Genomic DNA, 17,782 nt, shown 5'->3' with positions numbered 1-17,782 from the left:
CTAGATGTACCTAATTTGAGGACCCCTAGGTGTTGTGTTGCGATCGTGGGTGCCTTTCTTTTTTTATTTTATTTTATTTTCTTTATTTTTTTATTTTATTTTTTTTAATAACATGAATACAACCATTGCAATACGTTGAGGCTATTAGTCTTTCATTTGGATTGGGAAATGTCGAGGTCCAAAGGCTGTGAAAATGGATATTACAACAATGATTGTGTTACTCGCCTTGATGCTAGAGGAATAGTTGTTGAGATGGAGAGATACACTTGAGATTTTGCAAACTTCTTTGTAACATGTGAGATATCAGTACAATTGAGGTAGCAACTGTAGTGAGCCAAATGTAGAGTTTAACCAAGAAAGAGAGAGTAGCCAATGACTATGCTTTGAGCCATGCTCAAATGCAATGTGGGATTTTTGCAAGGGTGATTTTCTCTTCTAGTAATGGGGCTTCCGTCTCATGGCTCTTTGTTCTTAGTATTTATGTTGCTTTTTCTATAATGGCTCTTTGTGGAGTTGGTGGTCTTGTGGTAACTTGGACATTGAACGCTTTCATACAGAGATCTGTGTCATCATGTATCCACTTGACAACTTGTGAGAGTACATGCAAGTCATATGCTTCAACTATAATGAACAGGTGCAACTCAAAGAGACATCACTTATCTGAATCCCATGGTGTTGACTTCGATGCATATCACTTGCACTTGATTATCTTTTTCGTTAAGGACGTGAAATGTATTAGAAGTAGGTAAGGAAAGTTTGTATAGTTGGGAAACCTGCCTCTTTTAACCACCTAAAGACTAAAAGTCATGGAAAGATAGCCACTCAGTAAGCATCTTATACAAAATTGGGGCTATTCCACTTGTATAAGGTGGGGTGAGTTCAGGTGACCAGATGACTAAGGTACTTCATGCGAATCATCATCCTGATCCATCATGTGAGGGGCTAGAGTCTGAGTACTCGGGGAGAGCTGTGTATCTTGATTCGGGCTATCCTGAGAGCTATTGGAGATGATGTCATTAGGGTTACTATCAAGTTGATCCATTGTGTTAACCCTTGTGGAGGGGTTTCCAATGACTAGAGTTATTATTGGTGGCGAGCTCTAATCAGGCAAGGTAGAGGAGGCATCGGCGGCTGAAATCCAAATGGTGTAGTCCATGGTTGTTGATGTATTAAGAATGCTCTGGAACAGTTCAACAATTTCATTCTTCATTTTTGCTTTTTTTTTCTCTTTTGAGCATCTGGTTTCTGAGTGTCTGTGGAAGGCCTGCAGTTCGTGGGTCGCTACCCTCTGGGCATTCCTTTGAGCCTTCCTCTTCTTAGCTTGGGGAGGAGTTCTTACGTTTGGCCCGCGTCCTGAGCATTTCTGCTTTGGGCCTCGTCTTGGCAAACACTTCTTCAAGGTGGGCACGTAGCATTCCACCGGCAGAGCTTGCACTATGTGCTCCCTTCTGCAGAGACGAGAGCTTCCGTCATGCAGGCCAGCGACATGGGGTACTCCATGACTAGCCATTGTTGAGGAACCTACAAAATGTGAACCAAAGGTTAGACCCTGAGGCAAGATAGAGCTACTCGCATGAGAGAGATTAAATAGTGGGTTAACATGCACATATGAGGAGGACCGGTGAGGCAAGGCATGTAGTATTTGTTGTAGAGGGAACGGCCCCTATGATGATACTCGTCCTGTCTCAAGTGTGGGACGACGAATTCTAGCCAATAGCAGATCTTCACTCATGCCAAGTTGTGTGGACTGGCTGTGATTGAACGGAGCAGGGCTCATCTCCAGAGGAATAGTCCGAAAAGAGGAAAAGCTTGTAGGAGGGGACAATGCCTCATCCACACCCTTAGAGGTGTTGGCTAGGGCTTCCGATGGCAGCAATGAGGGTTGCATGCTCTCCACCTAGAGGTGGGAACGGTCACACGACTTCTAAATGCATGATGAGAGGAGGACCTAAGGAGCTCAGCCTGTCAGCCCAAAACTTTCGCTTGTATGTGCTTTTTTTTTGTATTATCTATGCATAGTCACAAAATTCATTGTTTATTTATGTACACATTTATGAATCCACATCACTTCGTGAGGATAAAAATCAATTGTAGAACTCATGATTGTACTGGAGTGTGGCACATGCATCCAGTACTCATGGTAGCCTACTCAATAACAACAAATATTTTGCAACATCGAGTAGCATGGTACCTTGTCTAAGTCTACTTGCAACATGCAGCTCCCTCAATGAGAATTTTATCAATCAGAGAGTTTTCTTGGCTAGTTCCAGCAAACTCAACACCCTGAGCAACAATCAATATTCGAAAGGAAGTTGGCGCCACATAGGTTGGGTCTCTTTGAGACCACCGTTTGGCCAATCACTCCTCTGATACTGTCATAATCTGGGCTCCAAGTTTAGCTATTGTAGCGCGGTTTTCAAACCAACGTTTTTCAAATTGACTTTGACCCTTTGATGGTTGCTTTAATTGCTCTATCTCTAAGAGATTTGGTTGGCAAAGCGCTTCATTGAATGTCATAGTTAAGCGTAGTTCGTCGGCCTCCTCATTAGAGATGAGCTCCATGTGTTCACGTAGGAGCTTGTCATAGTGCTCATTAAGATATGGCATATGGCAAGCATTTCTCAAGCTGCTCCCTAGGGAGTGTGCTCGTGTCTATAAGGATGTAGACACATGCGAATAATTTGAGTGTAGCATCCAACTCAGTCAAGCACTCTGTGACACTTCTATATTCAATGAGGGCTTGCTTGGTTGCTATCTCATGCAAGGTTCTGGGAGTTTCTCTAGGCTTTAGCGTAGTTGGGGGTTGAGGCCTAGATGAGGAAGATTGGTCGATGCTAGGATTGCTTATGTCCTCGGGGTTTTCATTTTCTCCTCCTAAGGCTTTACTGCTATTGTGTCATGGTTTCCCTCGGATGTGACTGGTATAGTTCTATCAACTTGTTGTGACAGTGTTGTATCCACTCTTGATTGGTCAATGTAAGTTCTGTTGTCGGTGGATTGAGTGTTGCAAGCAACCATTGATGGTAATGGTTGCTTTGACTTATCAGAACACACAGATGTGTTTGAGGTTTCACCGCTGTTAGGAGAGATGGCAATGGGTTCCTTGGTGGATGGACTCGATGCTTTATTCGTCATCTCTTCAGCACTCTTGGTCTCAATCTTCTTGGCATCTACAACCACTTGCAATTGTCGTTATTGTTTTTGTTGTTTTCTCCTCTTTTGTTGTTTTTGTTGCAATTGAGGTGTATCCTTTAAAGATTCAAGAACTTCAACTAGGTCGGTCATTGATGTGCTTGGTCGGGCCTCAACATTCTCTGTTTTTGGTGTGTCTTCATGGGACATAGCTGCGGCCTGTGGGACAGCCTTGCTAGGTTGTGAGGGTACGGCTGTCCTGCTTTTTGGAGAGTCTAGCTCTTCAGCTAATGCCCCTTCGTTTAGTTCCTCATCTAATTGCATTGGCAATTGCTTTTGGTTGGGCATTTGCTCTAGACTCTTGTCCTTACCCATTGGAACATGCCTCCATTGCTTCTTATCAAAGGGGGTGTTGTGTTTAGAGCTTTTTTTCTCTTGCTCTGGAGGTTCAAGTGACTCTTGTGTAGAATCAAGGGACAGTTTAGGGTTCTTGTCATGTGGGCTTGGGCAAAACCAGCTGAAGAAATCAGGGTTGTATTGATGGGAAGCGTAGAGATCTAGGATTGCAGGGTCTTGAGTGAGGCAAAAGTCGTATGCACTAGCATCAAGAACCATGCTCCCTACCCTTGGCCCCTGCTAGCCACGTGTAGATCTTCTTCTAGAAGCAATTTATCGTACAAGGGATGTCTTTTGACAATGGCAGAAAGCTGGACCTCATGGACCACTGCCAACACTCTTAATGAGGTCAGAGCAACGTATATGGGATGGATCATGTCTTGATGTCAAAAGGGCTTTCCTTTGCTTAGCGAGTGTCATTAGTCGGTGGCCAATTTTGGCTGCCAAACTTTGGTTGGAGTATCATTTCTGCACAAAGGTTCCTTGTCCTTTTCCTTTTCATTTGATTGCTTCGAGATTTTCCTTCTTTGTCTCACATTGAGTAGCATAGGGTGAGTGTATCAAGCACAATTTTCTAGTTGTGGCCTTTGGGATGTCCTATATGACTTCCTCAGCAACAACTACATAGTGGGAGCAAACATGTCGTTGCTCGCCCCAAATCAGGGGTTTAGCTATGAGCTATGTATGCTCTAATGTTGTCCTTCCAATGTCCACATGGATGTATACATGTCTAATGGCTGTCAGCTTGTGATCAAGCTTCATTAGGCACTTCATCTCTAGTTCATTGGTCAGATGCGCCATCTCCTTGGCCAAATCTTTGAGAGATTTCTCCTCAAGCCTCCTAAGTTTTAGGTGCTTTGGAAGTGTTAGAGGTGTCAAGGATGTTGGTTGTGACACCCCTTCCACAGGTGAATTGCTAAGGACGTGCTCCGCAAGGGGCATCATCATGGCCAAAGGATGTGACTGCTATGATTCTTGATTGGAAGTAGCAGTGGCCAGTTCACTGGTGGACGGCCACCACTATTGGTAGACTATGGTGTCAAGTCCTTAAGCAGATCAGAAGTGGTCGTGTCTTTTGTTGCCCTTTGTGTATTCGCTTGTGCAGATCTGAGCTAGTCACGGTGGATTGCATAGGTATATCCTTGGGCTTAGAGCTAAGGGTAGTGTCATGTCCCACATCTTGGACATTTGGAAGCTCAAATGGAGATAGAGATTGGGATTGAGTAGCCGCACTTGATGACTACTATTGTGCTTCTTGTGTCCATCTAGGGAAAGAGCATCTACGAGGTTTAGGAATCCTAGGTGGACTTGACAGTGGCTGAAAGATTTGCTCATGGCTATTAGATGACTCTACCATTTGCTTTATTGAGCAATTGGCCTTATCATGAGCAACATTGCGCATGTGGTGCTCATTATTCTCTTGGGAATTCAAAGGCTCCTTGGGCACTAGTGGCTTTTGTGCACACTTGAAAGTTACATCTGATATATGCTTGTTAAGCACATTAGGCTGAGGATCTACCCTTCGAATAGTCCCATTTGGTTTATTGATTTCAATCATTAGGGGCTCAGTCACTCCAATGTTTTTGACTCGAGACTTGTTTTTTCATTTAGATTTCCTCCTACGCTTCTTCACTCTCGATATGTCCTGGCCTTCAACTGACAGAGGTGGTTTAGTAGGGGGCTTTGGTACCCAAATCCATCGGTCACCTGCGTAATACCCTTGAGCATGTAGCAACGCTTTGGATATCCATCACAACGTTGTGTTGGCTCTCCATCGATACCTTCTTCTGTAAGACTTGGGCTTCTTTTGTGCTCTTCTATGATATTTGTAAGTCTAAAGGCTGTCCTTGGCATTGTCTCTTGACCTTCTTGTTTCAAGTATGGCCTCGCTCACTGGTTTTCTCTGTTTAAGATGCACTTGTATCAACTCTTTCAATAAGTCCTTGCTCTTGTTACTAGGCTTGCCTGGTATGTTAGAGCATTCCTTGTCTTTCCCTTGAGGTTTAATGAGTTCACCGTTGCTAAAGGTTGTGATTATCCTCACACCCGATAGTGTCAAGTGTATCCTTTGTGCTACATTATCAGCCTCACACTTTATTGCCCTTTTGAAGGGTCTTCCTAAGAGGATTTCCTTTACACAATCAGCACTATTTGGGGAAACATGGAATAGGATAGGCAAGCTTTCGGTTTCAATAGTTATAAGGATTTTGCACTTCCCTATAAGTGCTTGTGGATGTCCCTCGCAAGGACTAAGAGTTGCATTAGTCGGTGTGAGCTCTGGTTGGCCTAATAGGGTCCATGCTTCATACGTCAAGATATTAAAATCAACTCCTTCGGGGAAAACGCTACTTCAATGCTCAATTCGAAGCGTGCAAGCGCTTAAGGCTTGAATTCGTTGGTCTTGACAACGGAACCAAAATGTAGAGGCGAGCTCACAACCGCCAAGACCCACGGACCGCTTATTATTTCAAGAGTTCCAAGCCGAGCACTAATGGCTACCTCTCACATAGCCGACGTGCTATCTCTCTCTACGAGTGTAGTGAGCTTATCTCCATGCCTGATCTAGTTGCCTCCTCTCCCGAGCACTCCGATAGCGCCATGATCCAAGTGCAAGCCTCAAACAAGCTTCGTCCTCAAGCTCCATGCTCCAAGTTCCATTGCCGTGAACAAGACAAGTGAAGAGAAGAGAAGAGAAGAAGAGAGGAGAAGAGGGAGAGCCTCTCCACCACAGTCCCTCACCCTCACACTCTCACACTTCCTCTCTCAAGCAAGCAAGCAAGTAAGCAAGCAAGCAAGCAAGAAGAAGAAGAAGAAGAAGGGAGCTACTTTTGGCCATACATAAGAATAAGCTTCTCATTTACTTTTCAACTTTATATAAAAAACTCTAAATCCCTTTTGGGCGGTCATCCCCTTAGGCCCTTTTTCCCATTGTCCTCCTATCTTCCTAGCTTCCTTCTTACCGCCCATCTACCTTTACAATTTGCACGGATGAGAGCCTCAACGCTCTTAAAATAAATCATGATGCGCATTGCACTCTTTTACAAAAGTATTGACTTGCACTTTTTCGCCTTTCTCCTTGATTTAGAACTTCTCTGCACTTGTTGTGTTTCTAGATTCTTCTTGGCACGCTTTCATCTTTCGTTTCACTTTTGCCTTGGCCTTGTCCTCTGCTTTAGAGTTTCCCGATTTTCCACCTTGTTCGTTTGAGGGTTAACACATGGACAAGAAGGACACTAAGAAGGAGAAAAATATGAAGGACTCAAGAACAATGGCTACTCCTTTGTTGGCCACCTTCCTCCATTTGAAGGTGATTGAGGATACTTCTCCAATGGCCATAGATACAATGATGTTGGTCCCTAGTCTCATGGTGAGTGGCTTGTGGATAGTGGCGCTTCCCACCACATGACTCCTTCAAATGGTATTACACATATGCATCCAGTGCATGGCAAATTCTCATAGGTGTCAAGTCTTTGGTCTCTAATTAAAGGCAAAGGTGATATGTAATTGATTCCAGATACGAAAGATGATGCCACATACCAGAGATTTTGTGTGCCAAGTTTAGGGTATAATCTTCTTTCAATGATCAAGATTTCCGCCCCTGACCTTAAAGTAATGTAAAGAGTGCTATGAATGTGGAAGCATATGGAGTCTACAAGATGCAGACTTCATAAGCCTTTTATTATTTTCTTCATTTGTCTCGAACTTTGATTGAGCTATGGCATGCTCAATTTGGCCACCTCAACTACAAGTATCATTGTAAGGTAGCTCATGATTAACTTGTGTGTGGATTACCAAATATTGGGGTGAGCCACCCATATGTGTATCTTGCATTCATGGAAGAAGCATAGAGATGCTATTTCTAGCAAGGCTTCATGTAGGGATAAGGAGTCATTGGAGCTTGTTTTGACAAACTTATGTGGCCTGATAAGGATGGAGTCCCTTCATGGAAGTTTATTCTTTATGCTAATTATTGATGATTTTAGCACAATGACTTGGATATATTTCTTGGAGCTGAAGTTAAAAGCATTCTCACATTGTAAGGACTGATTGATTTTTTAAGAGAACAAGTCTGGCAAGAAACTCAAGACCCTATTTTCCAACAAGGGAGGGGAGTTTGTCTCCCATGAGCTTGCTCAGTCTTGTGTAAACTTTGGCATACACTAGGAGTTTGTTAACACAAACATACATCAGGAGAAAGGTATATTGGAGGCAAAGAACCATAATGCGATCGAGATGGCATGTGACTATGATGGAACATCAGTCACCTAAGTCTCTATGGGCCATATGTGATTACTCCACCATTGTCCACATCCTTAATTGATCCGCTACATTGGTTGTATTTTGTATGGCACGTTTTGAGGCTTACTTTGTGAAAAATTTGCTACCAAGCACATGGAGTATGTGCTTACATTTACTTTACTTTTAAAATGAAAGGGACAAATTAACATTGGAAGCCATTGCAAAGGAGTTCAATCTAGAATTCTCATGGAAAGATTGTTATATCATGTGCACTATTCTCTTTCATACTATGTTCCACATGTTTTTCAATCGGTACATCATTAGGAAAGTCACTTGCATGGGGCATGTCTAGCATCATGTGATCAGATATGAGATTCAACATAGGGGCTTGTTTTATGCACATGTCATGATGTGGTTGTACCAGGGAGAGATCAACAATATATCAAACATGATCTATGCATATGTTCTATTGAAGGATGAGTGATGTAGCTCAACACAGAAACTAAGAGCCCTCATCTTGGCAAAATAAATTTATAAATGTCATCTCATGTGCTATATAATTGGTAGTAGCAGCCATGGAAAATGCAAGCATGAATTTCCATTTGCCATATACGACAATCCAGAATTAACAATAGATCTTGAGACTCAATAGTACATCTACTACTATCTTGAAGATGAGCATCACAATGTTGTCTCGCATCACTTAATATTCAAAGTCTTGTGGGGAGCCCATGTAAACATTCAGTGAGAAATGAACTCATCTATCTCATTCTACCTACTTAAGTGTGCAATGAAAGCCAAACTTGATGGATAAATTAAACATTCCAATAGAAGATGCCAAGAAACTCGGTGTGCAAGACTTGGATTTGAATAAGTAAAAACTAGCCTTTGCCACAATCTTGGATGGTATCACGCATCAAAGTAGCCTTGAACTATATTCAAATCTCAACAGTGTTAAAAAGCAAGGCTATTGAATACATAAATACCTCCCCTTGCTAGCATATGACAACGAGAGCTCACAAGGACATGGAATATCATCATGTATCATGTGGATGTATACTGTGCCCATCCATCATGCTTAGACAGTTTGACATTCTATGAGCACTACAAAAACTATAGTATCACCAAAGCCACATCTACATCTAATCTTGAAGTCACTCTATGAGAAGGTTATGGAAACATCATCCAAGAATACAAAAGACTAGTACGATTGACTGATTTTCATTCATGCCATCAATCTGAAAGTTTTTTCTTCAACATATTATTGCACAACAAGTTATGCTTAGATATGAGAACAATCTAACAAGCAACAAAATCATAACACAATCATGTTACGCATAATATTAATTCCATCATCTCATCATGAATGAGGAGGACCTCGAAATGTACATCATTGAGTATAGACAAAAAAAATTACTAGCCCCTTAGATTAAGTGCCAAAATAATGTTGCATATGAATTTAATCATTTGAAAATTTTCATTTATTAAAGACAACCCAATAATATTTGTAATATCTCCAACATCAATTGAGTACCAAAATAATGTTGCATCAATATTAACTAAGATGTTGTAGCTAGTTGTTACACCACCTTTGAAAGTTCAAGATAAAAAATCTTGAAATTTTCAAAAATGGAAGTTGGTCCCAAAGCGAGAAAAACGAAAGAGAAAGGCAAGCTTAGAAAAAATGTAGGAAAAGCCTCACATGTAAAGGGAAGCACACAATGATAAGCACATCGAATATTCTAGCAAGGAAAGCACTGGGTGCATTGTAATTCAATTTGTAGAAGAGCTCTAGGCTCCCTCTTGTGAAATTTGTAAATGTAGACGAGCATGGGTGAAGGAACCGTGTAAATACGAAGGAATAAGGAAAGAGGACCTAGGCTAAAATGAAAAATCATGTAAAAAAGGGATGGACACCAAGGAGGAGTAGGGCATGTATAAAAAGGAAAAAAGTGAATGAAGAAGCTCATTCTTTTGTGTGACAAAAATTAGCTCTCTTCTTCTTCTTCTTCTTCTTTTTCTTGGTCTTTCTTGTGCTTGTGCTTGTGCTTGAGAGAGGGAGTGTGAGGAAGTGAGTTTGTGAGGGTGAGGGACCGGGGTGGAGAAGCTCTCCATCTTCTTCTTCTTCTTCTTCTTCTTCTTCTTCTTCTTCTTCTTCTTCTTCTTCTTCTCTTGTCTCGTGCACGACAATGAAGATTGGAGCTTGGAGCTTGAGGATCGAGATTGCTTGAGCTTGCACCTTGGATTGTAAAGCTACCAAAGAGCTTGTAGGGGAAGGCAACTTGATCGAGCATGAAGGCAAGCTCACTACACTCGTAAGTATAAGAGCATACATAGCTATGTAAGAGGTAGCCATTGCACTTGGCTTGAAATGCTTGAAACAATAAGCGATTTTGTGGGTCTTGGCGGTCGAGCAAGAAGCTCCCACATTTTTATTCCGTTTTTGGGACCAATATATTCAAGCTTTGAGTGCTTGTGTACTCTAAATTGAGTGACAAAGTAGGAGTTTGACTTCGAAACAACACTTGATTTTAGGTAGGAAGTAAGGGAGTCGGAGGCTATTCGATCTCTTTTGTGGATTAGTTTAGGTTTAGGAAGTTTTTTGTGCATTAGTTAGAGTAGGAGTTGTGCATTTTGATCAGACTTGAGACATTAAGGTTTGGAAAATAAGGAAAAAATAAGGAAAGATAACTCTCTAGATAACCAGGAAACAAGGAAATAGGGAAAGAAAGGAAATAGATTTTTCATGTCCAGGGAGGAAAACAGAGTGTAAAGGGAGAAAGAGAGAAAACAAAAGGTGAAAAAGGAGGGAGAGAGAGCTCATTTGCATTCACTGAGATTGAGAGAGAGCTAGTGAGAGAGAGACAGGTCCACAAGGTGATGTACCAATGATTCTTGCCTTTGATGCTTCTAGCTCTTCCACGTATGCTCTGAATCCATGTTGCTAATTGTTGCATTGTTCTAGAATCCTAGGTACATTAAATGGTGTGCATTAAGCTATAAAAAGTATATTTGTGCCATTCGGCGACTCTTGGGCATTGCTCGGATGATGATCGCGGGTCTCAAATGAACGAGTCATGACCCTGACTTGGACATTCGAGCCACTTGAGTGATCCACTCAGATGTCCAACTTAGATACTTGCCCACTTGGCCTCGGATGGCTAAACTTGGGGCCTTGGATGGCCACTTAGATGCTCAAATGGGCACCCCTCGTCCGAGTCTGAGTGTTTGACCACTCAGACGGTTGAACCCACGACTCAGATGATCGAGGGTGGGACTCAGACCAATTGTCTAAAATCCTATTTTGACTGATTTTTGACCTTCAAGGGCTTGTAGGGCCTACTCTCAACTGACAAGTGGCCAGGCTAAAGTCCCCAAACCCCTTAATGAACCATAGGATTGTTTATGCTTTTTTAAAAAAAAAAACCTAACCTAGCAGTTTGTGGGGGACTGAAAGATTCAACAATTGGCCACTACTTGAGTAGAGACCCAAGCTGACTCACTTGGCTGGATGCACAACAAACCACCTGTCAAGACCCATAAAGAACTCAATTTCAACTATTAAGAGTCATTAAAACCCCTTTCAAAAGCATCAAGAATAGAAACCTACTTGATGTAGTCTTTGATTCCATCAAAGGTCACACTCAGTAGTGAAGGCATTTAAGCACATGTGAAAGTTGAAAAGCTTGATTTCGCACAATGCACATCGAGACACACTGTTGGTGGATAAGTGTTGTATATTTGTAAATTCTTGGGTTAACAAGGAACACACTAAAGGGAATTAAGCTAAAAATGAACCCACCAGTAGGAGTACAACCCAAGATTTGGATAAGGGACCTAGAAAACTAGGAATAAAGACATAGAGGGGAACGGACCATCACATTGCCAAGAGAAGGAAAGTCTTGCCAAGATTATGAATACATCTCTAGCCATCTTAGTCGACCTCATAGATGCACTAGTGGGTTAGGAGGAAACTACTATGGTAGGCACTAGCTCAAATGAGAACAGTCTAAACCTCAACCTTGACCTCAACATGGCTAAGCACCCAGACAACATCTGGCAACTTATCACACAATACAACTAATAGACGAGGATAACACACCATGGGAGACTAGTAGTAGCCGATGTCATAGCCGATATTGAGGAAGAAAGGAGATTGGAAAGGATAGCATCACAACGCATTGTGAGTTATAGCCAGGAGTAAAGAGCTTAGAGGTTGCATCATGAGAGAGAGCTCAATGAGGTTCATAGGATCCTAGCCATCTTAGGCAATAACATAATAGGAGGTAATGCCAATAGGGAGAGAGCCCTGGAACCCAACCTTATAACAAGTGAGATACTCACAAAAAGATTGCTGGACAATACTAACACTGAGCAAAGTGGGTAGCCTTGGCAGCATCATTGCTAGTCGGGTTGGGAGGCACCCCAAATGCTAGGAGCCAAATGAAAATACCCATAGTTGCAAAGGAACTTGATAAATACCAGGGAAAAAATGACCCCTACAACTTCATCGAGGAGTTTGAGCAGGTGTGCGAGGCTAATAACCTCATGGACCTTACTCAACGAGTGCAAGCATTTGATCTTTGCTTGGGAGATAAGGGATGGACTTGGTTCACCAGTCTAGACAATGAGAAACGTAATGACTTTACCCAACTGAAGGATCTCTTCATTAAGAGATTCTTAGAGACAATATACTCCGGCAACCTCATTGTTAAGCTGATGAATGTCAGCTAGAAAGACAAACAGGACATACGAGACTACGTCACACATGTGAGGAGTCTCTATAAGGGAATACTACCTATAGCTTAGTGACCCAATGAGAGAGTGGCCTCTATTATATTCATTAATGGGATCCGCAACGAAGAACTCTATAAGGCCCTTGCAAGAAACTCAAACATGCAAAGGGATGTGCTTGTGAGAGTCTTTAAGGAAGCCATATGGGTAGATGACTTGCTTAGGGAGAGAAACTCTCGAGCTGTGCAGCAAGGTAGCAATGCAATTAGGAACAGTGAGAGAGCTACAACAACTATTGAACGAGTAGTCCCTAGTGAACAAGAAAGATATGACCTCATGTGTAGTGTGTGCATTGTGGAGAGAAGCACCTGCCTTCTAAATGTCTCGATCCTAGATCAAGGCCTTGTGCCAATTGTGGAAGATTTGGGCATGACACCATGCACTATTGATTGCCAAGACGGTTGCCTTACCCGCAACCGTACTATCCAGAGGAGTTAGACAACCATATTTCGAAAGGGAAGCACCTTTGGCTCTCCCTGCGCCTATAAAACCAACGGGAATGCCTAGACCTCTAGCACCTATTGTGATCCATCCACCAAGCAAAGCTCTAGTGCACTTTGTGGAGGAACCACTAGAGGAAGATTCTTACTTGAACCCTTATGTCTCTTACGACGACGAAGAGGACAATCCCATATTGATGGACTATAGGCCTGTGCCAATCATGGCCTTAGATAGAGGAAGAGGTAGAGGCCTAGGATGAGCTCAAAACTAGGAACCCATAGCATGTCATCTAGGGCATATCTCATCCCGTTGCCCTGAAAAGGAGCAAGTAAATAGAGAGAAGGCCAACTTGAGGTGCTCCCAATGTGGAGTCACACATCTGTTTACTGATTGCCCTAGGCGGAAACCCTCCACTAGCTCGGCAATCGTGCCATTTGTGCCGCTCGAAATCTTTTGTGTCAAGTCACCTAACAATGATGCCATGCCTATTCCACTAATGTCATGATAGGAGCTCAAATGAAGCAGTCCGGTATCTCATTACCTGGACCAAGCAACCTGGATGCATCCTCTATATAGGGAAGAGAGTCAATGACGGAGAAAAAATAGAATCGAGGCAAAAATAAAGCTCAAGACCAAGAGTGATACCACATTAACCAAGAGAAAACACGTCATGGATGCTGAAGTAGAAACATCTGCTCCTAAGACGAGAGAGAAGGGAAGTGCTAAGGATGGAGAGTACCCTAACCCCCCAAACAACATTTTAGGGATGTTAGCAGATAATGTCAAGGAGTGGATAAAAGAAGCACAAGCTTACTTCCAGCACACTGAATCTATCATTTAGGGATGAGATTAATGAACTCTCAACCTTGAGCCCAGTAGCCTCTCCCGTATATCTGAGGGTAGGAGAGGCAATACCACCATGTGAACAACTGCATGGGCACGATGAAGGGGTTGTTATTGCACAACTGGTTTACAAGCATTGGCAGGAAGCGCATGGAGTTGAGGAGGTAAAGACAGTGGCAAATTTCTAATCTCAATAATAACAACTCGTGTGACGTTTTCATTGGGAGAATTGCTTCGGTAAAACTCCACACTTCGGCAAGAATTTAAGCGATGCATAGAACATAATAATGTCTATGAGCTGCAAGACCTTCCAAACCATGATGCCGTGACACACATACAAGCCTAACATTGAATCCAATGTCTAAGTCTCCACAAGTAAATGCCTTTTGGGAGGGCACTAAGATGTATGCATTCTTACCTGTAGTTTCCTTAGGAAATGCTATATGAAAGGGGATAGTAGAGAGGGCAGTAAGGGTTAGTGTGCTTAGTCACATAGTCTTGCAAGATTTGGAAAACCCACCAGTGGAGACCGCAAGGTTCAATGTCACTCTAGTGAATGGGATGAAGATTAGACCCTTCGGAGTCCTAAAGGACTAGCCACAAAAGATAGCGGGAATCCAATTCTCAGTGAACTTCATAGTTATGAAGGGGGTGGATTATGATACCTTGCTCAACAGACCTTGGATGAGAAATGACAGAGTAATAGAGGACTAGGGTAATGGCCTGATATTCTTGGGCAATAGACCACAAGCAATTCAAGTAGAGATGGACATATGAAAAACCTCACTAGTGGACATAGATGCCATCTCTATCTTGCTAAAGGATGACCCGAGGTTTAGAAGTGATTATGGATCTCTAATAAGGTACATTCCCTGCCCTAAGGATGAGTGAGACTGGATGCATGTATTGGCAACAATTGATCTCCCATTCTCGAAGGATTGAAGATGGATCCAAGTAAGCTATATACTTAACTACAAACCTAAGATTGCCCACCATGGTATCCTTATGCATGATGGCTAGGAGTTCCATAGGTCAACCAACACCGATCACTTATTGTGCCCCAGCCAACAAATTAGAACTCCACAAAATCCTCAAGTACTTGTCAAGTCAGTTTGCAGGTAACCCAGCTACCAATTTAAAGCCTCCCAAGGATCTTATGGAAAGCAGAGAGTGGCAATGGAATAAGATGCACTACCTAAATTTGTCATATAGCTGGACTCTCATGACAAGGGTTGCAAAGCTCGGAAGAAGGAACCATGCTAGCAACATACATTCGTAGTATGAGGATTTTGACGAGTATGAAGATTATTGTTACATTAGTGAGGAGAGCAAAGAGGAAGCAGAGACCACAGAATATGACATTGAAAAAAGAGTAATTGAGCAAATCAGAGTGGACACTAAACCCCGAGAGATCAACACAATTTGAGTGAGCAAAGGAATTGCCAAGGTAGATTGTGACTGAGCTTGGTTAGAATGCCTCTTGAGGTGGTAGATTATGAGAAAGCAGGACTAGCTCATCCTTGCACCACACCATTATTTGGAGTAGAGTTAGCTTTAGAGTTGCAAGCACTAGGGGAGACAACCTCTTCTAATGGGGATGATGAGTACGATTTTGAGTTAGAGGTGAGCTCTGATAGTGATCTCGAGATACCTTGACCACATGGGACCCAACACACTAAGGGGGACCTTCCAGTCTACCTAAGGCATAGAACGCTAAGGGAGGAGAAAAGGAAATAGTCAAAGACTTCAAAAGCTGAATGACAAAAGAAACCCTAGGACCTACCCAAGCACTTCATGAAGTATAAAAAGGGGTGATAAAATATGGTGTTGGTAGTAGGAGCCAAACGGGAAGAGCAAGCTAGTGAAGCATGGTTGCATCTTAGGGCACGTTGTGTTGAGGAATGGGATAGCCATAGAATTTTCTAAAGTCAAGGTGATTATAGAACTTCCCCCTCTGACCAACTTTAATGGAGTTCAATATTTCTTAGGCCACACAAGATACTATCGGCAGTTTGTATTGAATTATGTGTTGATTGCAAGACCTTTGTACAAGCTACTAACAGTATTCAAGTGGACCCAAGAATGTAAACAGGCTTATGAAAGGCTTAAACAAGTTCTAACTTCAGCTCCTATCTTAAGAGCCCTAGATTGGTCCATTACCTTTCATGTGCACATCAATGCATCAAAATTTATCATGGGGGTAGTGCTGTGTCAACCTGGTGAACATAACCTTGACTATCCAGTGAGCTTTGCTAGTAGATAGCTCATTGAGACAAAAATGAACTACTCACAATGGAGAGGAAAGGGTTAGCGATGGTATTCACCATAAAGAAGTTCAGATACTATGTTCTAGCGACACCCTTCATCTTTTTTAGATCATTGAGCATTGCTTTATCTTGTGAATAAACCCTGCACAATGGGATGCTTTGCTTGATGGTTACTTCTGCTTTTGGAATTTGAATTCTCTGTGCTCATATGCAAGGACAAACAACATTATATGGCAGATCATTTGTCTTGCATATCCACAGGAGAAGCCATTGGACATGGAATCAATGACGACTTATCGGATGCACACCTTTTTGAAATGTCTAGCAAATGAGAATTGTTTAGAGCAAACCTCACACCATATTGGGCAAATGACATAGTCCACATACTTAAGAATGGACTATCAGAATGACCATAGAGAAAGATAGATTGAAAAGACTAATCTTGAAGATCCAACCCTATCAGTTGATTGCAGGTCACCTGTATAGGGCAAGACAAGATGGACTTTTAAGGAGATGTATCTATGAACACGAAGCGTATGAAGTGATCAAGGAATCACATGGTGGAATAGCTGGAGGGCACTTTAGTGTGGAGACACTATAGCACACAAGGTGGTCCAGTCCTAAATTGTGGTAGCCAACACTATTTCATGATGCAACCAAGTTTGTGAAGCATTGAGATGAGTGACAATGAACTAAAGTCCCTACTCATAAGGACAAAATGGAGTTGACCTCGGTGATTGTGCACCAACCATTCAAGAAGTGGGAAATCAATTTCATTGGTCCAATTAGCCCTGTAGCTCGATATTCCCAAGCCAAGTACATCATTGTTGCCCATTGACTATCTCACCAAATGGACGGAAGCTTGAGCAAATGATGCTAGGACCACGACCAAGTTTCTTTGGGAGCAAGTAATCTCACAGTTTGGTTGCGCCATAGAGTTGGTTAGTGACCAAGGTGGCACACACTTAATCAATAAAGTGATCGCTCACTTGTTATCCACCTTCTTAATAATCCACAAAAAGTCCTCTTCATATTATCCTCAAGTCAATGGTCAAGTTGAATCCACAAACAAAGACTTGGTGGGTGTTCTAACAAAAGTGGTCTTTGCCTCGCGCAGTGACTAGGATGACAAGCTCATGGTAGCTTTATGGGCATATAAGACAGCGTACAAAACAATTGCAGGAATAGACTCCATTTAAATTGACCTACGAAATTGAAGCTATGGAGGAGAGATAGGATTGCTTCTCTTCTTCTTCTTCGTGTTTCCTCTCATAGACCGAGTGCTTGAAGATCAAATCGGGAGCTATGGAGTAGAGAAGATAGATCGAGTAACATTACATGGATCTTGGAGCCACTCTCAAGCATTCACTTCACGTTCTTGAGGAGAAGGCTAGCAAGGGCACACTTGTTTCTTCAAAGTAGGTGACATCACTAACAAGCTCAACCTCAACTAGCACAATCCCTAAGGAGGGGGGGTTAAAACTCTAATCAATAAGCTACTCCAAGTACAAGTAGACCACAACATACTACTACGTGTTGTAGCCGCTCAAGTTAAATATCCAAGGAAATCTACCTCCTGCCATTTGACTCAAATGCATCATCCTTGCAACACTTCCCAAGGTAGATGGGTCCCAAATGAATTTTTGTGGGTGTAGGATTATTATACAAGT

Source organism: Lygodium microphyllum, chromosome 3, assembly GCF_053477565.2.
Source record: "Lygodium microphyllum isolate KBCC chromosome 3, Lygodium_microphyllum_v1.1.10, whole genome shotgun sequence".
Taxonomy (NCBI): domain Eukaryota; kingdom Viridiplantae; phylum Streptophyta; class Polypodiopsida; order Schizaeales; family Lygodiaceae; genus Lygodium; species Lygodium microphyllum.
The sequence above is the reverse complement of the archived record's forward strand: the minus strand, read 5'-3'. Positions refer to the sequence as shown.